Here is a 22471-nt window from a genome sequence, read left to right as displayed (position 1 = left end):
CATTGGAAAATTTCTGTGAAGGTCTCTAGAGGTGGATCTAGGCCTAGGAAGGAAAGATCCACCTTCTTTTTCCCTTCCAGCCTCAACGCGCAAGCCCAAGGAGAAAGTATCAACCCTCCTAAGAAAATGTCATGGCATTTTGGCATATTCCAGAGATCTGAAGCAAAGGTTGAATTTTTTTGAGGTTTTCAGAATATTTTTGGGCCTTATAGCCTTAGCCATCAGTCCTCCAAGCCTTACCCTCTAGCTGCTGGTCCTCTGAGCCTTTTTCTGCCCTGGCCGTGGTTTTCCAGCCCTCTCTTTCTTCCCTTAGCCTTCCGTTAGCCCTCCATCTTCTCACTGCTCCTCTGTTCCCTCCGTTCCATCCTTTCTTCCCTACCTGCTCCTTCCCTCTGCGACAACCCTTATTCGTCTCTGTCCTGCCCTGTGCTCATCCTTTTCGCCCCCTTCTCCTCCATATCCCCTGTCGTGGCCCTCCTCTGCCTTCCAGCCCCCTACCGTGGCCTCTTAGACTCCCTTACCTCCTATGCTAGCCTTAATTACCCTCTGCTAGCTCCCGCAGCCTCAAATCGTGTTACTGCTGACCTGAGAGGCCTCTTCCTTATCTCGGCAACCTTCTCTCCCTTAGACGGCAGGCCTAGGGGCCTCCTCTAGCCCTTGGCTGGCTTATTTCCTTTGCTTCTTTTGCATCTTGGCCCTATTAGGCTATTTCGACTTTGCTGTGGTGATCATTTTTGCTAAAAGTTATTGTTTGCAGAGATGTCTTAGGGTTAAATTTTGTATTTGAAGGCAGTCTAACATTGGAGAAATTTTAGATGAGAAACTAGTCCTCTCCAAACCCAAGGGGCACACTGGTTTGCATTCTCCAATCCTTGATCTCCTCACTGTTTGCTTACAAATATCCAAAACATTCATAAGCAGTGTTAAAGGATTGCATCAATAAGGCGTTTGTGAAGTTTAGTGACTGTCACACTTTTCTGATGATATACTAAGGTCTGAAGTTACGAATCAGTGGCATCTTAAAGGGTATTCTGACTCATATAAAATCCTCACTCTTGCTCTTACATTGGGTCTTCACTTGGTTAACTTGTCTCATAAAAATAATTGACTGTCATAAACTTCTTGAAATCTGGGACATAACTGTGGCACTTAACATCATTGGTGAGAAATTGTGTTAATAAAGGAGCCTAACAGATCTGCTTCCCTCACCTTGTGCATGCTCGTATTCATCAAAAAATTCCTCTCTGTTCACATGCCTCATATACAGATACAATTCAACAGTTAAGGACTGTTTTAGGCACATTTGCTATTGGTAAACATACTTTTGTCATAGTTTGCTGCTCATTTGGATAGCATTGGATTTCTGTGCTTCACATTCTAAGTGCTCACATTTGAGTTGCTAAAGTAGCCTGCAAGTTCATATGCTAAGAACACTCCAGCACTTTGACTTTTGCCTATGAGTTTTGACTCTCTGCACTTGAATAAGTTCACTCACACCTATACTTAATCAGAAATTGAATCTCATTAAATGATGAATGTTGCGTAAGGGTATTAAAAGTTAACATTGTTCAAGCATCTAATTGGGACTGTGATAATTTAATGTGCAAGTATCTTAACCAAAGAACCATTCATTTGAAGACTGGTATATCAGATTACAAATCTCTTGATAATCATTTTTTTGAAGAATATTGGCTAGGAGCACTTGTAATATCATTGTTCTTTGAATCAAGCATTCTAAGTGGATAATTGTTCTCATTGTCATTCGTAGTTCATATCTGTGCCATATTGGTGAATCATAAGGCATCATTTCTGCATTTGAACATTGATAATCTTATGGTAATAATCATTTGCATTGGTTAAATCATTCTAATTACGGGATCTTAACACATCCTGTAATCATTGAAAATTTGTATCCGGTGGGTTTCTATTTGTATCTTATTGTCACTTAATATCTTGGCACGGTTTCTTATGGTTAAGATGAAAATTCATATATTAGTACTTGTTGATATAATGTATATTCAAAGTTCAAACTATAACTATGTACCTAAGCAATCTAAGCGATCTTAACTTAAGAAGCACTCACATTCCTTGCACATCATCCTAGGATAGTCAATCACTCTAACCAGGAGTTGTCCATCTAGGTACTTGGCATCTAATTTATAAATAAGTGAGAAGTTGACTCCAGAAGGCACTGGTCTCAATAGTTAATCCAATCTTATATCTTTCTTAAATAAACCAAGTAGCTAGGCCTATCAACTATGTCTCTCAGATAGGTTGGTTTCCAACTTGTCTCTCATCTTATTTCCATAGGGACTAGCTCCCATAGCCTGCTGTTGGGAGACAGCTAGAACGAAGTGGGCGGGAATCAGAATGACAGCCCCCACCCTGAGCGGTTGTCGAGGTGCCTATACAATCTTGGTGACAACAAAGCCCATCTAACCGAAGAAATGGAAGAACCTAATGAAAAGAAAGCAAAGAAAGAAGAAGTGAGAGACCTCTACAATTAAAGGTCTCTCATATATTGAAGTTCATTTTCAGTTTATAGAAGATAACAATGATGGTAGAAAGCACTGCAGTTAATATAGGATTCATTGTAGTGGCATTGAGATGACACCATATTAGAAGCATAAAAGAATAGCTAAAGTAGCAGTTTGCATGGTTGAAGCAAGTCATCTAGAAAGATTGGAAGATAAGAGCTCATCACACCTCATCATCATTAGAATGAAGTATTTGCAAAAAAGGATCATCAAGATCCTCCACAAGAATCTTTGTTGAAAAGGTTCATCACTACTTGAAGAAGCAAATGTTACATAGATAGTCTACATTCCACTTAATGTGGGATCCACAGTTTAGAAGGATGAAGGTATGATGACAGGAAGTGCAGCATAATGGTTTGATTGAAGTATTTCCCATCTTCAAACAAGGGAAAAGGAAGTTGCTAAAGGAAGTCTAGATGACCATACAAAGAAAGAGGTATGCATACATTTGATAACTTTTTGATAGATAGACAAAGTCATGTCTTCATTTTGTTTCAAAAAAGGATGATTGAAATGCTCTATCTCATGAGCATGTTTGAAGAAGAAGATTCCCTTATGGTTGATGCATGAAGGCATAGATATAATATGCCTTGAACTCTTCTACATATTGATAGAATCAACATTATATGACCTCATGAAGAATATGAGGTAGTGGGCAACAATTGTTCCTTTAAAGAAGGAGCTATGTATAAAAATCCCGAGGAAGCAGTATGTGAAGAAGTTGAAAAGAGAGTTCGTAAGATGCATCTACATGGATAATCAACATCTGATGTAAAGAAGGATTGGTTATGACATCTCCATGAAGAAATTATGAAAACCCTGATAAGTATGATGAAGAAGGATAACCTTGGTAATAGATGTCTTGGAGATGGATTCGTATAGAAAAGGATGTTGATGTTGCAGAAGCAAATAACAAAGGGCCATCATAAAGAGGTAATTATATTTTGAAGTTCACTCTTGATTTTTTAAAGCAAGCATTTAGTTGGATTGCAACAAGGCTACCTGGCAAAAGGTTGTCAAACTATATCTAGTACACATACATTTGGATGTGTTGATTTCTAGTAGCATCGGATGTGCTCTAAGTCTCAAATTTTGCAGGGAGGCTTGGGCACATGTATTCTAAAGAACCCAAAAAGTGTTTTGGGAAATTCCATCGAGGGATAGTTTTATTAAAATAATTAATTATTTTGAATGGGACCCTAAGTCTAAACTTAGGAAAATAAAATAATTAATGGGTATTAATCTAACTGTGGGTGTAACTTCTAGAAGAAGATGAGGATCAAGCATAAATGATCTTAGCCATTAATTAGCTTCTAATCTGGGCCGTTGAATGTCAACGAGGATATTATTTAAGGAGGCTTGAAGGCCATTTGGAAAGACACACAAAGAGGGAGTTCAGAAGTTTGATTTTCTGAAGCAGAGCAACTTCCAGGTGATCTGAAAATGAGATCTTAAATCAATATAAAGGTATTACAAACTCATGTGCAGGAATGCCTACATTGCTTAGTGCAATGGATCGAAAAAATTGCGAATAATATAGACAATGAGCAGTTAGAAAACATAATAGTCACACACATTAACACAACAAAAATAATCAAGGAGTTCACCAGACTTCTTGGCTACGTCTCTTGGTCCAGCTTTCAGTGTTGACCTCTATATTATGTCTTCAAGAGAAGGTTATTAGAAGTGTGAACTCAAACCAAGTCTCCACACAATAGTGACAAAACAACAGGGATTTACTTGAAATCCTCAAGTCTACAAGAGTACACAGACTCTCCCTCTTGCTCTCTGTCTTCTGCTTTCTCTCTGTCTCAACAACTGCCTCCTCTGTCTCTGTCATTGAATGGCTTTTAAGCCTCTCGGTGCTTGTCTGTTCATCTCCCCTTTCGGGCTCTCTGGCTTTCGGCCGCTGTCCCTTCCTCTCCTTCTGGAGCATTTAACAATCATTGCTAAACTCCCTAAGGTATGGTGGCCACCTGTTCGTAACGGAAAGAACCACTGGCATGGGTGAAATCCCAAAAAGTCGTTTCTCTGTTTACACAGAGAAATACACAGAAAACACTGAAAAATCTATAAAAACTCTTTCTATCAGACTTCAAATAACATTGAATCCGCCCTATAATCCCTATCGGGTCCGTATTATATCGCTGTCGCAAGCCCACCGTTGATCTGCCTGATCTCCGATCCAACGGTTAATATCCATTTCGGGCGGCTTATGTGTACGGAGATTACCCGCCTGAAAAGGCGGTTTTCTCTCTCCGACGCCAAGCCACGTGTCGGCCAGTGTATGGGATCGGGCAGAGCTCGTCCAATACCACTTACTGCTTGAGGCTCGCCCGAAATCTCGCTCATTACGAAACTCAAATAATATGAAGCCGCGTCTTTAAATCTTTCGGGTCCGGCTTTTATCGCTTCGGGCACATTTCCTTTGTATTTCAATTTTTTAACGGAAATGCGTAAATACATAGAAAAACCCGACAAATCCCTTTTTATCAGAACTCAAAATTTATCAAGTCACATTTATAAATCTCGTCGGGTCCGGTTATCGCAAGTCGCATGTTTGTATCGGCCCCGCTCCTTTGTATCGCTGCGATGTGATATATCGCAATCGCATATCACATGGTCTTCGGGCCTCCGATAAGTCTTCCCTTGTGTTTTAGCAATGCGATATTGCGATTTGATCTGGGCCGTTGATCTGCGCGCTTGATCAACGGTCCTCGTTAAATCGCGCTGATTGCTATTGCGATTTCCATAGGGCTGTCTCTGATGTATTCCGCCGACTTCTCCCGATTGCGATATTCCGATTAGATCTGGACTATTGATCGGTCCGATCCGACGACTCCTGTGCAACGTTACTTCTGCTTGTGCTTAGCTCTGTTTTCTGCTATTCTTTCACTGTTTTCCCTTTCGATAGTGCTTCAGATAGTTAATATATATGAAGACTTAGAGGTTTTTGGATCCATTTTGGATCACCAGGAGAATTTCGATAGTGAGCTTTGTAGAGAGGGGTAGAGGGAGTTTTCGCTGGAGGATATTCTTCGCAGCCAAGAATACTCAGCAGAGAGGCAAAGAGACACACAGAGGAGGCAACAAAGAGGGCAAAGAGGGTGATGCAGAGCCAGGAAGGGTTCACGCAGGCCCCACGCAGAGCAGCGCAGCAGCTTCCAGCGTAAAGGTCCGAATTTGCATCACAAAGAGCTAATTATATTTTGAAGTTCACTCTTGGGATTTAGTTGGATTGGAACAGGGCTACTTGGCAAAAGGTTGTCAAACTATATCTAGTACACATACATTTGGATGTGTTGATTTCTGGTAGCATCGAATGTGCTCTAAGTCTCAAATTTTGCAGGGAGGCTTGGGCACATGTATTCCAAAGAACCCAAAAAGTGTTTTGGGAAATTCCATCTAGGGACAGTTTTATTAAAATAATTAATTATTTTGAATGGGACCCTAAGTCTAAACTTAGGAAAATAAAATAATTAATGGGTATTAATCTAACTGTGGGTGTAACTTCTAGAAGAAGACAAGGATCAAGCATAAATGATCTTAGCCATTGATTAGCTTCTAATCTGGGCCGTTGAATCTCATTGACGATATTATTTAAGGAGGCTTGAGGGTTATTTGGAAAGACACACAGAGAAGGAGTTCAGAAGTTCGATTTTCTAAAGCAGAGCAACTTCTAAGAGAATTTCGATAGTGAGCTTTTGCAGAGGGGCAGAGGGAGTTTTGGCTGGAGGATATTCTTCGGAGCCAATAATACTCAACAGAGAGGCAAAGAGACACACAGAGGAGGCAGCGTAGAGGGCAGAGAGGGTGATGTAGAGCCAAGAAGGGTTCACGCAGGCCCCACGCAGAGCAGCGCAACAACTTCTAACGCAGAGGTCCGAATTCGCATCATAAAGAGGTAATTATATTTTGAAGTTCACTCTTGATTTTTGAAAGCAAGCATTTAGTTGGATTAGAATAGGGCTACCTGGAAAAAGGTTGTCAAACTATATCTAGTACACATACATTTGGATGTGTTGATTTCTGGTAGCATCAGATGTGCTCTAAGACTCAAATTTTGCAGGGAGGCTTGGGAACATGTATTCCAAAGAACCCAAAAAGTGTTTTGGGAAATTCCATCCAGGGAAAATTTTATTAAAATAATTAATTATTTTGAATGGGACCCTAAGACTAAACTTAGGAAAATAAAATAATTAATGGGTATTAATCTAACTGTGGGTGTAACTTCTAGAAGAAGACGAGGATCAAGCATAAATGATCTTAGCCATTGATTAGCTTCTAATTTGGGCCGTTGAATGTCAACGAGGATATTATTTAAGGAGGCTTGAGGGTCATTTGGAAAGACACACAGAGAGGGAGTTCAGAAGTTTGATTTTCTGAAGCAGAGCAACTTTCAGGAGAATTTCAATAGTGAGCTTTTGCAGAGAAGAGTAGAGGGAGTTTTGGCTGGAGGATATTCTTTGGAGCCAAGAATACTCAACAGAAAGGCAAAGAGACACACAAAGGAGGTAGCGTAGAGGGCAGAGAGGGTGATGCAGAGCCAGGAAGGGTTCACGCAGGCCCCACGTAGGGCAGCGTAGCAGCTTCCAGAGCAGATATCCGAATTTGCTGAGGGAGCTGACGTTTCTGAGCTGGGAGCGCTGGAAAAGGCTTTTGAGGGAAAATCGATTCCCAGTTGAGCTGACGTAGGTCCTTAGAGGCTGACGCAGGGCTCACGTAGGGGTAGTGCAGAAGTAGTCGAGGAATTCACAGTTCAACTGCTAGATCAATTGTGACTTGCAGTGTAGAGTGAGGTAATCTCATCAGTTTCTTCTGCTAAGTGATTTTCTCTGTAACTAGATTGTCGGGAGGGCATCTAGTAGTTGTATTAAAAGATACTTCAGCTTAATAATAGAAACCGACAGATCTCCAGCATCAGTTTTCCCGCATTGGGTTTATCCGGGGATATTTGTCCAAAAATAACTGTCATTTGTGTATATCTTTCTCTATTGTTCAGTTTCTTGTTTCGGGATATAATTTTGTTGGTGTAGGCTGCAGTGTATGTATTTCGATATTTGCTGTAGGAAACTGCAAATAACTTGTTTATGTAAATCTAACAAGTAGAAGAAATAATAAATATCATCAGTGCTGCAGTAGGAATTCCTGGGTTAAAGGAATTTTCACAGGATGGATGATTCTGAAAAGAATATGACTTGAAAGAGGTAGCAGTAATAATAATAGCCAGATGATGACAAAGGTGGTCACTTTTTGATGAAAAGAAGGATAATATGACAAGCATTAATTGGTTCAACACTATGCTTTGTTAAGGAAAGTGGTGAGAAAGATGGTCGAAGCCGTATAAAGAAGTTATGGAAGAAGATGGCTCCATGATGTAGAAGTTGAAGTTTATTCATGGCATGATGATGTAGAAAAAGGAGCGCTACAAGCAACTGATAGTACCATGATCTCCACAGAAGAATAGATAGATGTTGTTGGAATCAAGTCCCTAGTTAAGAGGGAGCTTGGGTATATTCCTTTCATGTAAAGGAATGAGTAGATCCTCCCTAGTTGAGAGGGAGAGATAGACACATCATTCTTGTCTTCACACCATGAAGAAAGAATGGAGGATTGAGTAAGCATCTGAGCCCGATACATCTTTGGGGTAGAAATAGTCTCAGGAATCGATACTCTTTGAAGATGAGGTAGGGAATCAAAGACTAGAGTAGTCGAAAAGGAGATTCCTTGAGGATGTGTAAATCCAAGTGGGGAATGGTCCTAAAAGGACATACCTTTTGAACATTCAGATTGGTTATGTGCCTTGAGAGACAATGATGAAGGTGTCTATAAATCATTGTCTCCGAAACATTGTGCTCTAATCTAGTGGAGAGATATAGCTGTTAGTCAAGGCCTTGCTATATGACAATGCTCGTTGATATAATCAGATGCACTAATATAAGCTGAAAAATAGCCTATGAGATGGCTTACCAATCTGACTCTTATTATGAGAATTCTTTAGTATGAGAATGTCCATGTACCATCAATATCCTATGAATACCTCTCTAGTTAAGAGAGAGTGTTGAAATTTGTAACTAGGTTTGGTCTTCATAATATTTTATGTACTCATGATCCTATATATCTGATGTAAAAGAAAAAGAAAAATTATTAGTTTCATTTTATAAAGCATGGGGTTTCATACTCAAAGTCAAATTGTTCTAGGTCAAAGCACCCATTCTGTGCTTCTAGGGTTTCTCATGATTATCAAGAGTCAAAGAAGTCATTATCATATGTATTAGACCCTATTGGGCATTTTGTATCTAGTCGAAGAATTTCTTTTGAGTCAAAAAGTGTCAAAGTGCCCCTCCAAGATCGAGTTGGCCTAACTATGAAAAGTCAGCCCTATTTAGGGCTATTCGAGCTCCAAGAAAGAGTATATATAAAGGGCATTTGACCTCATTTGAAGAAGACTATGTAAGCAAGTTCGTCCAAAAATAAGAAGTCTAAAGGCAAGGAAGAAGAGCAAAGGTTAAGAAAAAGTTAGAAGACAACAAGTAAAATTGAAATTTGAAGTTTTTGTGTCTATATTTCTCACATGTGTGAAAATTAGGGCTTCCATTGTTGTAGTAAGATCACAAATTGCAGAATACTAGAAGGGTTGAAGTTTGAAGGCCAAAAGATCAAGAATCGAACTCCAAAACAAGAAGAAGAGAAGCAAGCTAAAGCGAGCAAGGAGGAAACCTTATTTTGATCTATGTCACCCACACATGCGAAGTTGCAAGAGGGTCGAAAAAGTTGCAGTCTTGCAGTAAATGCCGAAATTTGTTGTAGGGATCAAAGTTGTGCAAATGAAGAAGATTTGACTTGGGTTGACTTTGTGAAAGAGAAGCTCATCTAAAAGGAGGTTGACTTGGTCTTGGAGGGGTCTCAATCTTGGGTCTAAAGGTCTTGGAATTCGTCATTTGAAGATTCTATAAGAAGAGAAGAATTTCTCGTGGGTTTTCCTATCTAGGAGAGATTTTGGCCCTGGCTGACAGCCTACATTTTTTGTCCATTTGTTCTATTGATCTTCATTTTGGTCACTGTTTGATGATAAGAACACTATAATAATGAAGAGAAGAAGAAGCTAATTATAAATACTGCAAGTTGAAGTAGAGAACATCACAAGCAATTATCAAAGTAAAGAGAAATCAGCGCTAATCTAGGTTCCATAGATTTCTCAATAGGTAGCTGGGCTCCCCTATGATTCTTCTTCTTATTGAGATCGATACATCATTTTTCAACTGATGATCAAAGGAATCAAGTTGAGACGAGATGTGATGAGATGGATATCTTGTTGATATAGTTGAGATGTAGGTCATGTGATTTGACTTGGAAACTAGTAGTGTTTTGAGAATTGATCTCCCCTACCATTGATTATGCATTATTTTTCTTCTATTAGACAAGATGAGATGCAATGATGATGCAACTAGTTGCCTTACTATATTGAAATATGTCATCCAAAATGAGACTTGTGATGTAAACAAAAAATCCTCTCTAGCTGAGAGGGAGGGAGTGTTGAAAATTGGGCATCGTCGGGATGAATTTCCCTTGGAAACCCTTTGGCCCCTAAGGAAAACCCATCTTACCCTAAGAAGAATTCAAATTGGACGAAAGAAAATTTGGGGCACTCCTATTGTTATTATTATTATTACGACAAGTTAATTTGAGTGAAACCCTCATCAAGAAGAAAAAATATATATTTAAGTGAGAAAATTCAAATTTGGAAAAGTTTCCCTCCAAAATGATAAGTCAGCTTGCCTTCATAAAGGTACCCTTTCTCCCATTCTATTTTTATATATCAGATCCACTAGAAAGATCATTCATATCATCATTCGCACTATCTTTCAGTGTGTTGACCACTTAAGTGTACCTAAAGTTTTTTTTTTTTAAGACTCCATTCCCAAGGATGTATCAGAGGCTTCATATACCATTAGAGATCATCATATCACCTGAGTTTTTCAACTCTACTTCTTCTTCTCATCTTCTTCTATTGTACTCATATTCCACAAGTCCGATGGGGATGATGTAAAGTGATGCTAGTATGATGAAGTTGAGTCATGTAACAGGCATAGGTAACTTGGGACCTTGTCATCAAGTAAGTTTACTCTGGGAGGTTTTTTTCACTTGGTTGATTATTGTATCCTTATGGGGACTTAATAATTAATTGAGTTTTTTCCTCCAAGCATAACCCCAAAGCCTGAGTACGACTTGAAAACGAGGCCTTGGGTGAGTCCTAGTGTCTAGAGTGATTGTATATTACCATACTATATCACTCGTAAAGTTTCATCGAATTTGATTAGGTCTATGGGTCATTTTTAAAATATTTTAAATTTCCCGTAGGACATAAATTTAAATAAAATCTGAATGTAATATGTGATAAGTGATGTCTAGAGAATTTGTATGGGGTATGTGTGCTCAAATTTACGCCTCTCACCCTTAAGTTTCTACTATGACACACTTTGAGGGGTAAATAATAAGTTCTAGACCTTCAAAACCCACTTTTCCTAAGTTTAGTGGAAAATGTGGCAATAAATTGAGCCAACAATTAAATAAATTGGAGAAAATAAATATCCACACATGTTAAATGATGTGGAAATGAGGTGGAAAATCATCAAGGAGTTGAAGCCAAGTTATAAAGTGATGTGGACCAAGAACCGAGGAGAAGCATGTGACAAAAAAGGGAAATCGAAGTTCCTTGAGAGGACAATGAGTTTCACAAAAGCAAATCGCATATTTTTAGGAGGATAAGTTGACTTAATGATGTGACTCACCCATTGGTGGGCTTTGAATTGGAGTTCCATAAGAGATGCATGGAGAGTGGTTTCCTCCCAAGCACAATAGCTTGTAACAATGGATAGATAGTGAGAGCCCATGGCTCTATTATATAGAAGTTTGGGGGCCAATCCCAAGGCAAATGGTGACGATCCCAAGACAAATGGATGATAATCCCAATGCCTCTACATGAAAATTCGAATTTCTCAAGTGGCCATTCGATTTCCTCTAGAGAGGCCCACACAATGCTTGAAGAGGAGAACTAGTTGAGGTGAATGAGTCTTTTTGGAGTTCATTCATAAGTGTTGTTCCATTGGAGTGTGATGATTGGCTCTCTATTGGTATAATTTCCTTTGCTCATGCTTTTGATTTATGTTATTTCTATATGCTCTTGTAGATTTGTTAATGTAAAGCTATCTTGCATTGACAATTGATTTAGGTGTATGCTCTAAATGTAGAAATTTTTAGCTATTTTCCAAAAAAATTATATAGTTTTCTTATGATTGCATTTGCTAAATCCATATGGGACTAATGTTGGATTGAAGTTTTGTAGAGGAGAATCTTGTTGGATCAAATATCAATCGCGAGGGGAAGTCTTTGGAGAGACCAAGCCACTCTTGACACATTCTCCAAGGAGCTCTCATTGGTTTTTTGAATTCCATAGTTTATCTTACGAAGTGATTTTCTTGCAAGGATTTTCTTTGACATAACTTGTACACAAAGAAATACTTCATAATTTAAATCTCTTTAAAAATTGTGCCTTCATTGATTTATTTTGCTATTTAAGAGCATTTCCCAAACTAGGCAAGTGATGGGGTTCACTCCCATTACTTGATTTGGTTTTTGTTTATTATTTTGTATCATAGTTACATGCTCTTTTACACTAATTTTGTCTTAGTTTTGCAGCCGATAGTTGGAGTTTTGACACAAGTGCCTTGAGGAAATACTGTTTAACTCTTACTAGTTTTCTTGTAGGACCTCTCAAGCACCCAAGGTTTATTTCAAGGAGGCCATGGATAATAGAAGGATCTACAAATAAGGATAGGCTATGGGCCTTTTTGGAGATTGTAATTTTAAGATTTTAGAAAGTCTTCATTGGCCCTTGAGGTTACTATTGTTGGAGGGATATTATAGCTATTTCTAGCTCCAAATCTTGTACTAATTCCCTTCATCTTTTGGGTAGCCCTCTAAGAGGCTTTAACTCCATTGTAATATTATAATAAAAAAATCTATTTTTCTTGTGGGAGCTTGGGTTTTACCCAAGGCATCCTTTCTCCTCTTTTAGAAGGAGGATTTTGTGTGGGTGGATTAATTTTGCATCTTTTCTAACTTTCATTTTTAGCTCATTTTGCATGCTTTAAAATTAACACAACCTCACCATCACATTTCAATTTCTAAGTTAAATTTTGCTACAAGTTTCACTTGATGCTTTGCATTTCATTCTTGCTTTGAAGTACAAGTTGATATTTTGCTTTAGAGCAACTCATTTCTTACATGCAAGTATTTGGAGTTATGTGGCAAGTTTAATTTAGTTGCTTAAAAAATTTATTTTTTTGGGATACAATTGCCTCACTATAGGCTCATTTGTTATCTTGCTCACTTATTTTCCAAGCATACTTTACAAGCAAGCATTCACTTTTCTTTAGCTTCATCTCATTTCCAATTGCTATAAGTTTATGGTTTGTGGCATTTACTTGGAGCAATTTACAATTTCATTTGCTTATGAAGCTTATATTTATGTGTCTTGAACAATTTTGAAGTTATATCATTATGAGCACTTTCATTTACTTGAAGCAATTCCTCTTTTTGCAAAGCAAACTTACTCGCATCATTGTAATTCATTTTCAAGCTAATTTCCTTTTCCAATGGAAGTAACATTTGCAATTTACTTTGAGCACTATCTCATTTCCATTATATTCAAGCATTGCAAATCTCTCTTGGGAAAACTTACTTGCATAACATTTAGGCTTTTTAGCATAGTTTGCATTTTAACTCAATTAACCTCCAAGCATAAGCTCGGTCTATAGACATCACAGGGAAAATAATTTCTTGGAAAATTCTTCCAATTGGTACAAAGTAAGGTAAAGAGTGTGTGACCATGTAGTTATGAAGGTGGTATCGTTAACGGCACCATCATGTCTTCAACTCCTGTTTCTTATAGTGACCCCAATTTTTAGACTTTGGCAAGAGTTCAAGAGGAAGATCTCTTACATAGAGTAGGCATTTAGCTTAAAATCAACCAAGATAATTGCATCTCACCTTACTTAAGTGCATTTCATATTAACACACTTTACTTTTCAAGCTATTTTACTTGGAATTTATTTATATACTTGTCATGATGAAAATGTTTCGAATTGATTCTTTCGTAGTATCTCATTTGGGCAAGTGAAGTTTTAGCTTGTTTCATTTTGCAAGTTATTTTATATTGCATCTTTACATGCTCTAGCATTGTGAATGATTATACTTTGAAAGCATTTCTTTGAAAGAAATTTTAAATCTTGCAAGTGATATCATCTTTTCTAACATCTATTTGATAGGCAGGATTACTTGTGTTTCACTTTGAAACATTTCATTTTTGGAGCAAGTGTTATTTATTTTGAAGCAATATTGAAAGCATTGGTCTTGTATGCTTATCTTTGATTTATGTGTTCATGGTTATTTCATTTCATATTGCTCGTTGTTGTCGCACGGATTGACACGACAACGCTCAGACCGGGGGCTGTCACTCTGATCCCCGATCCCTCCGTTTAAGCCTGTCTCCCGCGGCTAAGGGGGGTAGACCCTGTGAGATGATGAAGACCAACTGTCGACCAGTTGGTTGGGAGACACGAGACACGATATGAAAAACACCAGATAGATTTGATTAACTTAGCAGACCAGTGCCTTAAGAGATTGTGGTTAAAACGATTACTTGTTAAATGATATAAAAATATGGACCATGAACAGCAATCATCTATCATCAGCTAAATCACAATGCTCTTAGAATGACCAAAACGATATCCAGCAATTTAGAATTTTCAAGAAAATGAATGCTTTAAACCACCACGAATCATAAACCATTAACGAGATATCAATTTCGCATCTCGACTTGAAAATTTAGATCTCGGCATGAAAGATATGACAATTCCCGAAAATAACTGGATCTAAAAATTTCCACAAAATTTTAATATTTTTTCAAAATTTTTTAAATCTTTTTTTTTTTAATTTTTTATTTTTTATATTATAAGCAAAAACTAAAATAAAAATAAATTAAAATCTAAGTTAAAACTAAACTAAACTAAAAATAAAAAAATCTAACAAAAACATTTTTTATTTTATTTTTTATAACAAAAATTTAAAACTATTTTAAAATCTAATAATTTAAAATCAAGTTAAATTCTAACTAAAATCAAACAAAGTCTAAACAACAAATGCATTTTTTTATTTGATTTTTTATGAATTTATATGAAACTATTTAAAAAAAAATAAAAAAATAAAAATCTAATTACGTTAAATCTAAAAAAACCTAACATAAAATTAAAACAAAACTATACAAACTTTAAACTAACCTAAAAATCAAATTAAAATCTAAATGACAAAACATAAAACTAAAATCGAAATTTTAACGTCTACGAATCAAAATTTGATTTAAAGACCTACGTTAGAACTCTTTTTGATTTTAATTAAAAGGCAAAAAAAAAATAAAAAAAATCCCTAAATAAATCGAAAATGAGACTCTAAAAAAACTACGATCAAAGAAAATGAAAAAAAAAACGTGAACCCTCAGCTACGCATCATATGATCTGATAGAACCTACGTGATAACCCGAATGAATTCATTTTCATCCTCCGTCTGCATTTAAAATGGGATCGATTTTACCTTGGCAGCTTTGATAGCAGAAGGCGGCAAAAAATGAAACAATGCTTACCCTCTGCGTGATGGCCTTTCCAGATTACCGTCAGCGAAATGAAATGAAACCGGCGTTGTCTCTTATCTACTGATTTCTGATGGCAAGGTGCTTCTTCGACGGCTGATGATAATCGTTTAAGAGCGTGGGTGAAAGAGAATGGTATATCGACGGGTTTTGGGTTGACGCCCACACTGAAGCCGCTGATCCGTTTTTATTGATACTCTCACACAGCCATACCCACGCAATAATTTAAGAAAAGAGTTTCGATGCCTGATGTTAGACTCCTGGTCAATAACAAAGCTCTGAGCGTGCACATGAAATTTCGACCAGCATCCAGTTCTTTTAGAGATTGAAGGATAGATGCCTCTGCGGGTTCATAGACCAAACGATAGCGATTTGAAGAAAAACGTGTGGGCAGCTTTGAGGCCAGTGTTACTATTCAAGTCGAAATGCCTCAGTGGCAGCCATACGCCGGTTTCTGGGGATGCGATGAAAGCATACAGGCTCACGCTGATCACAAAACTTTTTTTTTTTTTTTAGAAGCCCCTGGAGAAAAACCCTATGCCTGCAATCACAAAAGAAAACAAAAAAAACCAATTGAAAAATCTATATAAAACAAAAATTTAAAACCCTAATGAAAAAATTGTGAAAAGCAAAATTTTGAAAACCCTAGATCAGAAAAATTTAAACCCTAAGATAGCTGATTAATTTACAGATTTGGCCCCTTAACAGCCAGATTCAGCACTAAGCACGGAAAACATTTTAAAGAACAGAAATTCCAGATCGTCACTGTGAAGAACTTCAGAAAATCTCTCATGCAAACTTAGAAAAATAAACCGAATGATAGACCCAGGATCAAATCCAACTGGGCTCAGCAAAAAATGCTTGCGGGAGTTGGCTGGTTCAGCCGAGAACTTCCCCGAACGCCCACAAAATTTCCTTCAATGATGCTTTCTGCACAGCTCAAAACAACCGTCAATAAAGAGGGCAAAAATGCTGCTAGATCTCAAACAGTAATGGAGATACCTGCCATTACTTCAGAAACCCTAACAGCACTCAAACCCTAGCAAGTGGACAAGATACCTGTGCCCACACTACTCTACAAAAAGCTATTATTAATGGCTGAAAAGAAAATATGCAGAAAATTTAAACAATCTCACAGCATTTCAAGAGAGTAACACCAGTAAGATATGGACCCCAAAGTCTTCTTTTATTAACCAGAAACAGATTTACAAGAGAGCTTCTTCAGTATTAGACTCACAGATCGAATGTCTTCTGAAATGACCACCTAAGACCCTATATAAAGGAAATGATCCCAACGGCTAGTTCTAGTCACGAGGGGATTTAAAACATTTTTCGACCCTCAAGACACATTACATCATGACTTTTACAACTTACATCTCAAGGGGACAAGCCCGCTTAACACAGACCCTCATCAATCACCCAGTTCTGCGACACAACTATAATCTAGCAGATTAACACACTAGGATTCTTCTAAAGTTCTAATGACAAAATGCATCCCGGCTTTGGGGTTAGGTTTGAAGGAAAACTCTGCCGATCCATGCATCGGTGAGACGAAAAACCTTCCGGGACATAGATTATCATAGAAAGTTAGGTCCACCTAGGCAATTTTACATACATGACTCATATCTGCTAAGATTATTTACAATTAATATATGCAGAGTGGGTTTACAATCAGATTGATCAAGCTGCTGATGACTGCTGGATGGCACGGACACGCTGATCAGGTGTTGCCCCTTTCTAGCAAAGAAAAAGGGGGTGTACTGCATGGGTAGTTGACCGGTAGAGGTCAACACTCGTTATGTTTGCTCATAATCTCAAGTAATCCAAATTGACCTTTAACATATCCTAGAAACATCACGTCACCTTTTAACTTAACTTTTCATTTAGGGACCGCCCCACCCCTTAGCTTACCTAGGAGAGAGCTTAAACGGAGAGAGTTAGGAATAGGTGACAACCCCATCTCTTAAATTTGCCACAAAGCACACCTTGTGGGGTTAAGGGCTTTTCTCACTAACTTAGGTGTGTGTGTAAGGCAACAACACGTGATTAGATGAACATGTATGAAATCTAATCTATACAACGACTCGTCTTTAACTTTATGGATCGTTCTGTGGCATTCTATTATAATCCGAGTCGCTCGCACTCTTCAGAATGACATGACATTTCTCCTTGTCTGTAGTACGCAATGTACTGTATGCTTATTATTGAGGTTCAATTTCTATATCTGTGGCATCACACTCATATGTATGACGTTGCTCCGTGGCTTTATGACATTACATTTTGTATGATATCACTCTGATTGTCACCACTTCTCTCTGTGGCACTACACTCTATGGTTCGTATAACTTCCACATTTATTAGCATTACATGGTTTGTTTTTATTTACATAAGTGACATTGTTCCATGCGCTCTAAGTTTTAAAAAATGGCAACGCTTTGAGATACTTCACAGTGGCATCATTTTGTCCACTCTAACTCTGTATTGTATCATATGTTGTTAATATTGTATTAAGTCTACATTGTATATGAGTTATGTTATGGTTCGTATTTTTTCTCTTATTATGGACAAGACCCTGACACAACTGTGACCTGTGGAAATTGTATGTATGTTGAAACCCTGACACAACTATGACCTATGGAAATTGTATGTATGCTGGAAACCTGTCACAATTGTGACCTATGGAAATTGTATGCATGTTGGAACTCTGTGAGTTGTGGAAATTAGATCTTTGATAAAATAGTGAAACATGACATGGCAGTATGGTTATGGCCTCAATATGATAGTATCCATTGTTGCATGACAATGCCCTTGACCTATTGGACAATGTTTGATGTGTAACAACCAATGTTTTAAAACTCCGACTCCAGCTCCGACTCGACAGATGGTCAACTCCAACTCCGACTCCGACTCGGCCGAGGGTCGACTCCGACTCTGTATCGACTCGGCCAGTTCGATTTCAATGACTCGGTCGTTGTAAAAAATACATTAAATATTTTTTTTATAAAAAAAACATAATTTAAAATATTTTCATTCATGTTTCCAAACACAAAGCTTTAGAATATAGATAGAAGACAACATATGATCAAAGTAGGCTCATGAATATATCCATTATATCAAAATCGCACCCAGTGCACTGTCCAACACATACATGATGATGATATAGAGATCAAAACAAAAACACATAACCAAGGAGGCTATAAATGGCCTCTACAACAAAAGTAAACTGTGACTAGTACTACTGGCTATTACTAGAGGAGCCAACATCATCTGGCTCAACCTCTAAATCAAAGTCAGACAGGGAAGCCCATGGCTCCTCCTCATCATCAACTCCAACTGCAACTATTGAAGTGGTAGCACTAGCAAGCTGTGCAGCTGGTGGCTGCTGAGATAGATGAGATATGCGCTTCCGTCGTGGCTGAGCAGAGGAAGCGCCTGCAACTGGAGGACTTGGGGCTGGCCCTGAGGCTGGTACAAGTGGATCTGCATTCAACTGAACATTATGTTCAAGTGATGCCATCGTCTGTAAATCAAAATCAAGATCCTCATCAGAATCAAACTCTGCTGGATGACTCTCCACTACCCAATTTGATGTTGGATCAATATCTTCCAACACAATGGGATCTGAATCAGGTCTTTTGTTCAACAATTGGTTGCGTCTGAGCCAGAGGTTGTATTGGACATAGACTAGATCATTTAACCGTTTTTTATCCAAATGGTTTCTCTTCTTCGTGTGAATCCTCTCAAAGACAAACCAATTGCACTCACACCCAGTAGCATTGCAAGTTTGACTCAAAATACGAATTGCAAACTTCTCTAATTGAGGACGATGGCAGCCAAAAGCCTCCCACCATTGTGCTGCAAAAAACATAGGAGTGTAATGAGTTAGCTCAACAAAATTGCAAATTAGATCCAACTTTCAAATTATAAACGATTTAACAAAATAAGTATTAACAATTTGAAAATTGAAATTTTTGTTTACCTGTCTCATCTGCTTCCCTTGCAATCTTTTCTAGGTTCTTCCCAAAAGTTCCCGTGGCTTTGCTAAAGGTTGTGACCTGTCAGTGTATCTCCAGCTGATCAGACTCCAATGGGATCATGCGATCAATGTAGTCAATCAATCCATCTCTAACCTCCCCACTCGAAGGTCTTGCTGCCAGAGCTTTATAATGATACCGTGGGTTCAAAAAATACACAGCTGCATGTATAGGGAGATGGAGTTGATTGTTTCATCTTTCATCAATGATGGCCCAAATGGGCCTATACCTAGCCGCTTTATCCTTGTATGCCCTCTTTATTTGCTCCTTTGCTTGATCCATAGCCTCATAAATGAAGCCCATAGCCAATCTTTCCCCATCCACCAATCGCAACACCTTAACCAGTGGCTCAACAACCTTCACAATCTCTGCTGCCTTTCTCCAAAATATTTCTTCATTAACTTTCTTTTTCAATTCTTTGCCTTCCTGTTTGAGAGACCACTGGCTTTGATTCCATTCATCACTGGAAAATATCTTTTGCAAGTTTCTATGTTGTGAAAGCATAGATTGCAATGTCAAAAAATGAGTAGCAAATCTAGTGATGGCAGGCCTAATAATATCCTTGCCCCCTGTGTGTCTCCTCATAAGGCTCAAAATCCATGAATGATTGTAGATAAATTTTGTTATGCTTTTGGCATGATCTACAGTGTTTTTGACCCAATCTAATTTGCCAATATCCTCAAGCATGAGGTCTATGCAATGTGCAGCACATGGGGTCCAAAATATGGTTTTGTGTTTTTCCTCTAACAATTTACCAGCAAGAACATAGTTAGAGGCATTATCTGTGATGACTTGAACAACATTAGCCACCCCCACCTCCTCAACAACCTCATCCAATAGCTAAAACAACAATTGTCCATCTTTCACCCTCTCAGATGCATCAACTGATTTTAGAAACATGGTTCCCTATGGGCAGAAGATAAGAAAGTTTATGATGGTACGATTCCTTTGATCAGTCTATCCATCTGACATGATGGTACATCTTGTTCTTGCCCATGAGTCCTTGAAATCTTTCAAATACTCATTAATGGAGGGAATTTCTTGCTGCAAACGATACCCCTTTATCTCATGCATAGTAGGGCATTTGAAGCCTTTTCCAGCAACATGTATGGCATCAAACATAGGCTCATAACATGGTGAACGGGAAGCATTGAAGGGGATATCATAATCATACCACCATCTACATCTGTAATCACAAACAGTCTCCCTCAATTCTTTCTTCCAATGGTCATCTAAAGTGGGCTGCAAAGTTCTACTAGCTTCAGGGCCATGTGCATCTGATGGAGAGGAGGGTGTGACAGTGAAATAACTTTTGATATTCATATCACCCTTCTTTTTCATTTTACCCTTACCCTTTTCTTGAATAGACTGCAAAGAGGGAGGAACATATTGGAAGGGGTTGGATGCATCAGTACAAGGGATAGAAGAAGAACCCTCAAAATCAAAATGGGGGTTGCTAGACATCATTTTTTGTATACTCCTCTTCCTCCCAATTTCAGTGTCTAATTCTTTTTGCCTAGCATTTTCTTCTTTAAATTTCTCAAAGTTATTAACAAATCCTTCCTAATCTCCCCAATTTTTGGTGATTCACATAGAGTAATTTGGCCTCTAATCCCTGCCAAGTGTTGTTTTAGCCTATTAATGCCCCAAGACCATTCTTAATTTTTCTATGGCAAAATTTGCAATGCATTTGACTATCAACCATTTCAACATATCCCCAAGCAACATCTTTCACTCTAGGTGCCATTTTTTCACTTGGAAATCAAGGAAAAAATTTGAAAATGAAAAAAAAATATAGCATTGCTTCAATGTTCATTTCTTTCACAAAAAATACTCTTCAATTTCCATATTTGCACAAAAAAAAAAAAAAGCAAAAACAGATTTTTAGAAGTGAAAAAAAATAACTCTAGGCACAAACTGCCTCCTCAAAGTTGCTCCAACAAACCAACTCCTCAATGCTACTCCAATGGCTGCCCAAGAAGCTCTTCACTCCTGCTACAATGCTTGCCCAAGACTCCTCACTGCTGCTCCAAAAACAATCTCCACAACTCTTCACAAACTACTCACAAATTCTCACTCAAATGCAATGGGATGGCTGTGAGGAAATGAGAGGGGTTGGTGGGTTTTATAGGGTTTAGGAGAGGGAAATGGACCCCAAAGAACCCAAAGGCACACTAGAGTGGGCTTTGGGGTCCCAAAAAACCATTTAAAAAAAAAAGTCGCTGAAAACGTTGACTGACCGCTCTTATCGCGCTGACCGGATTGTTATCGAGCCGGCGAAGTCGGTATCCAACTCGGCCAGCTCGGTAACAACCTGGACGACCGGTCCGAGTCACTGACTGTTTCGACCTTGCCACCCTTTAACCCGAATTGACTCGGCCGGGTCTTACAACAATGGTAACAACGCTTTAGGACAGTAACAATAATGAATACAACAATGACTTTGATGCATATAGATGACAATGATGACATAAATGTTCCCAACATTATTGATGACAATAATTTCTCTAATGTGATAGTGATTTCCCTATGTCAGTTGTAATATAGCCTTTGGACATAAATCTACATGGATCATTGATTTAGCAATAACCCTGCATATACATTGATGACAATGCTCCTTTGACAATCATGACAATGCTTCCTTGAATGATGTGACATTCTATCTATGACTGATGTGATATTGTGAAATAACCATCTCCTGAACTTGTCTTGTTTAGTTCACAATCGTAGTTGTGAATTGACTTGGATTGGCCCTAGAAAGGCCTGATGTAGTGATATCTCTCACTATGGATGTACTTTGTATCTTAGCTGAACAATTTATGAATATCTAATAGAAGAAGAAGAATTGAATTCTAGGTTTTCCCCCTTGTGGGGTATTGCCCTGGTCTGTGACCAAATCTTGATGTCTCTATTGTGCATACTTTTCTTCTGTTGATCTTTTTTATTCAACTGTTTATTGTTCTCTCTACATAATTGCTAATGTTGATAATGATGTTATGGGGTGAATGTAATAAGTAAATGTTGAAAACGTTTAAATGCAATTATCTGTAACAGAGAACATTGTAGCCTAAGAAAAATTAATATCTTTAGGACTCTTCCCTAGGTGTTTGTTTTAAAGATTGATTGTATTATCCTTTTAAGAGTCGTCCCGTTGGTGTTTGTTTAAGTTGTTATACTTACAATCCAAATATATC

General features: G+C 38.0%; 1 protein-coding gene across 1 annotated transcript in view; it reads left to right on the top strand.

The window, feature by feature from the left end:
- Nucleotides 1–22471, top strand: part of LOC149252416 (ATP-dependent DNA helicase SRS2-like protein At4g25120) — a 429434-nt gene that overhangs the window by 315357 nt on the left and 91606 nt on the right. The gene's annotated exons all lie outside the window — the stretch shown is intronic.

Source organism: Pinus tabuliformis, chromosome 7 (assembly GCF_031772625.1).
Source record: "Pinus tabuliformis cultivar Carrire ecotype Pingquan chromosome 7, CPIR1, whole genome shotgun sequence".
NCBI classification, from domain to species: Eukaryota; Viridiplantae; Streptophyta; class Pinopsida; order Pinales; family Pinaceae; genus Pinus; species Pinus tabuliformis.
The sequence above is the reverse complement of the archived record's forward strand: the minus strand, read 5'-3'. Positions and strand labels throughout refer to the sequence as shown.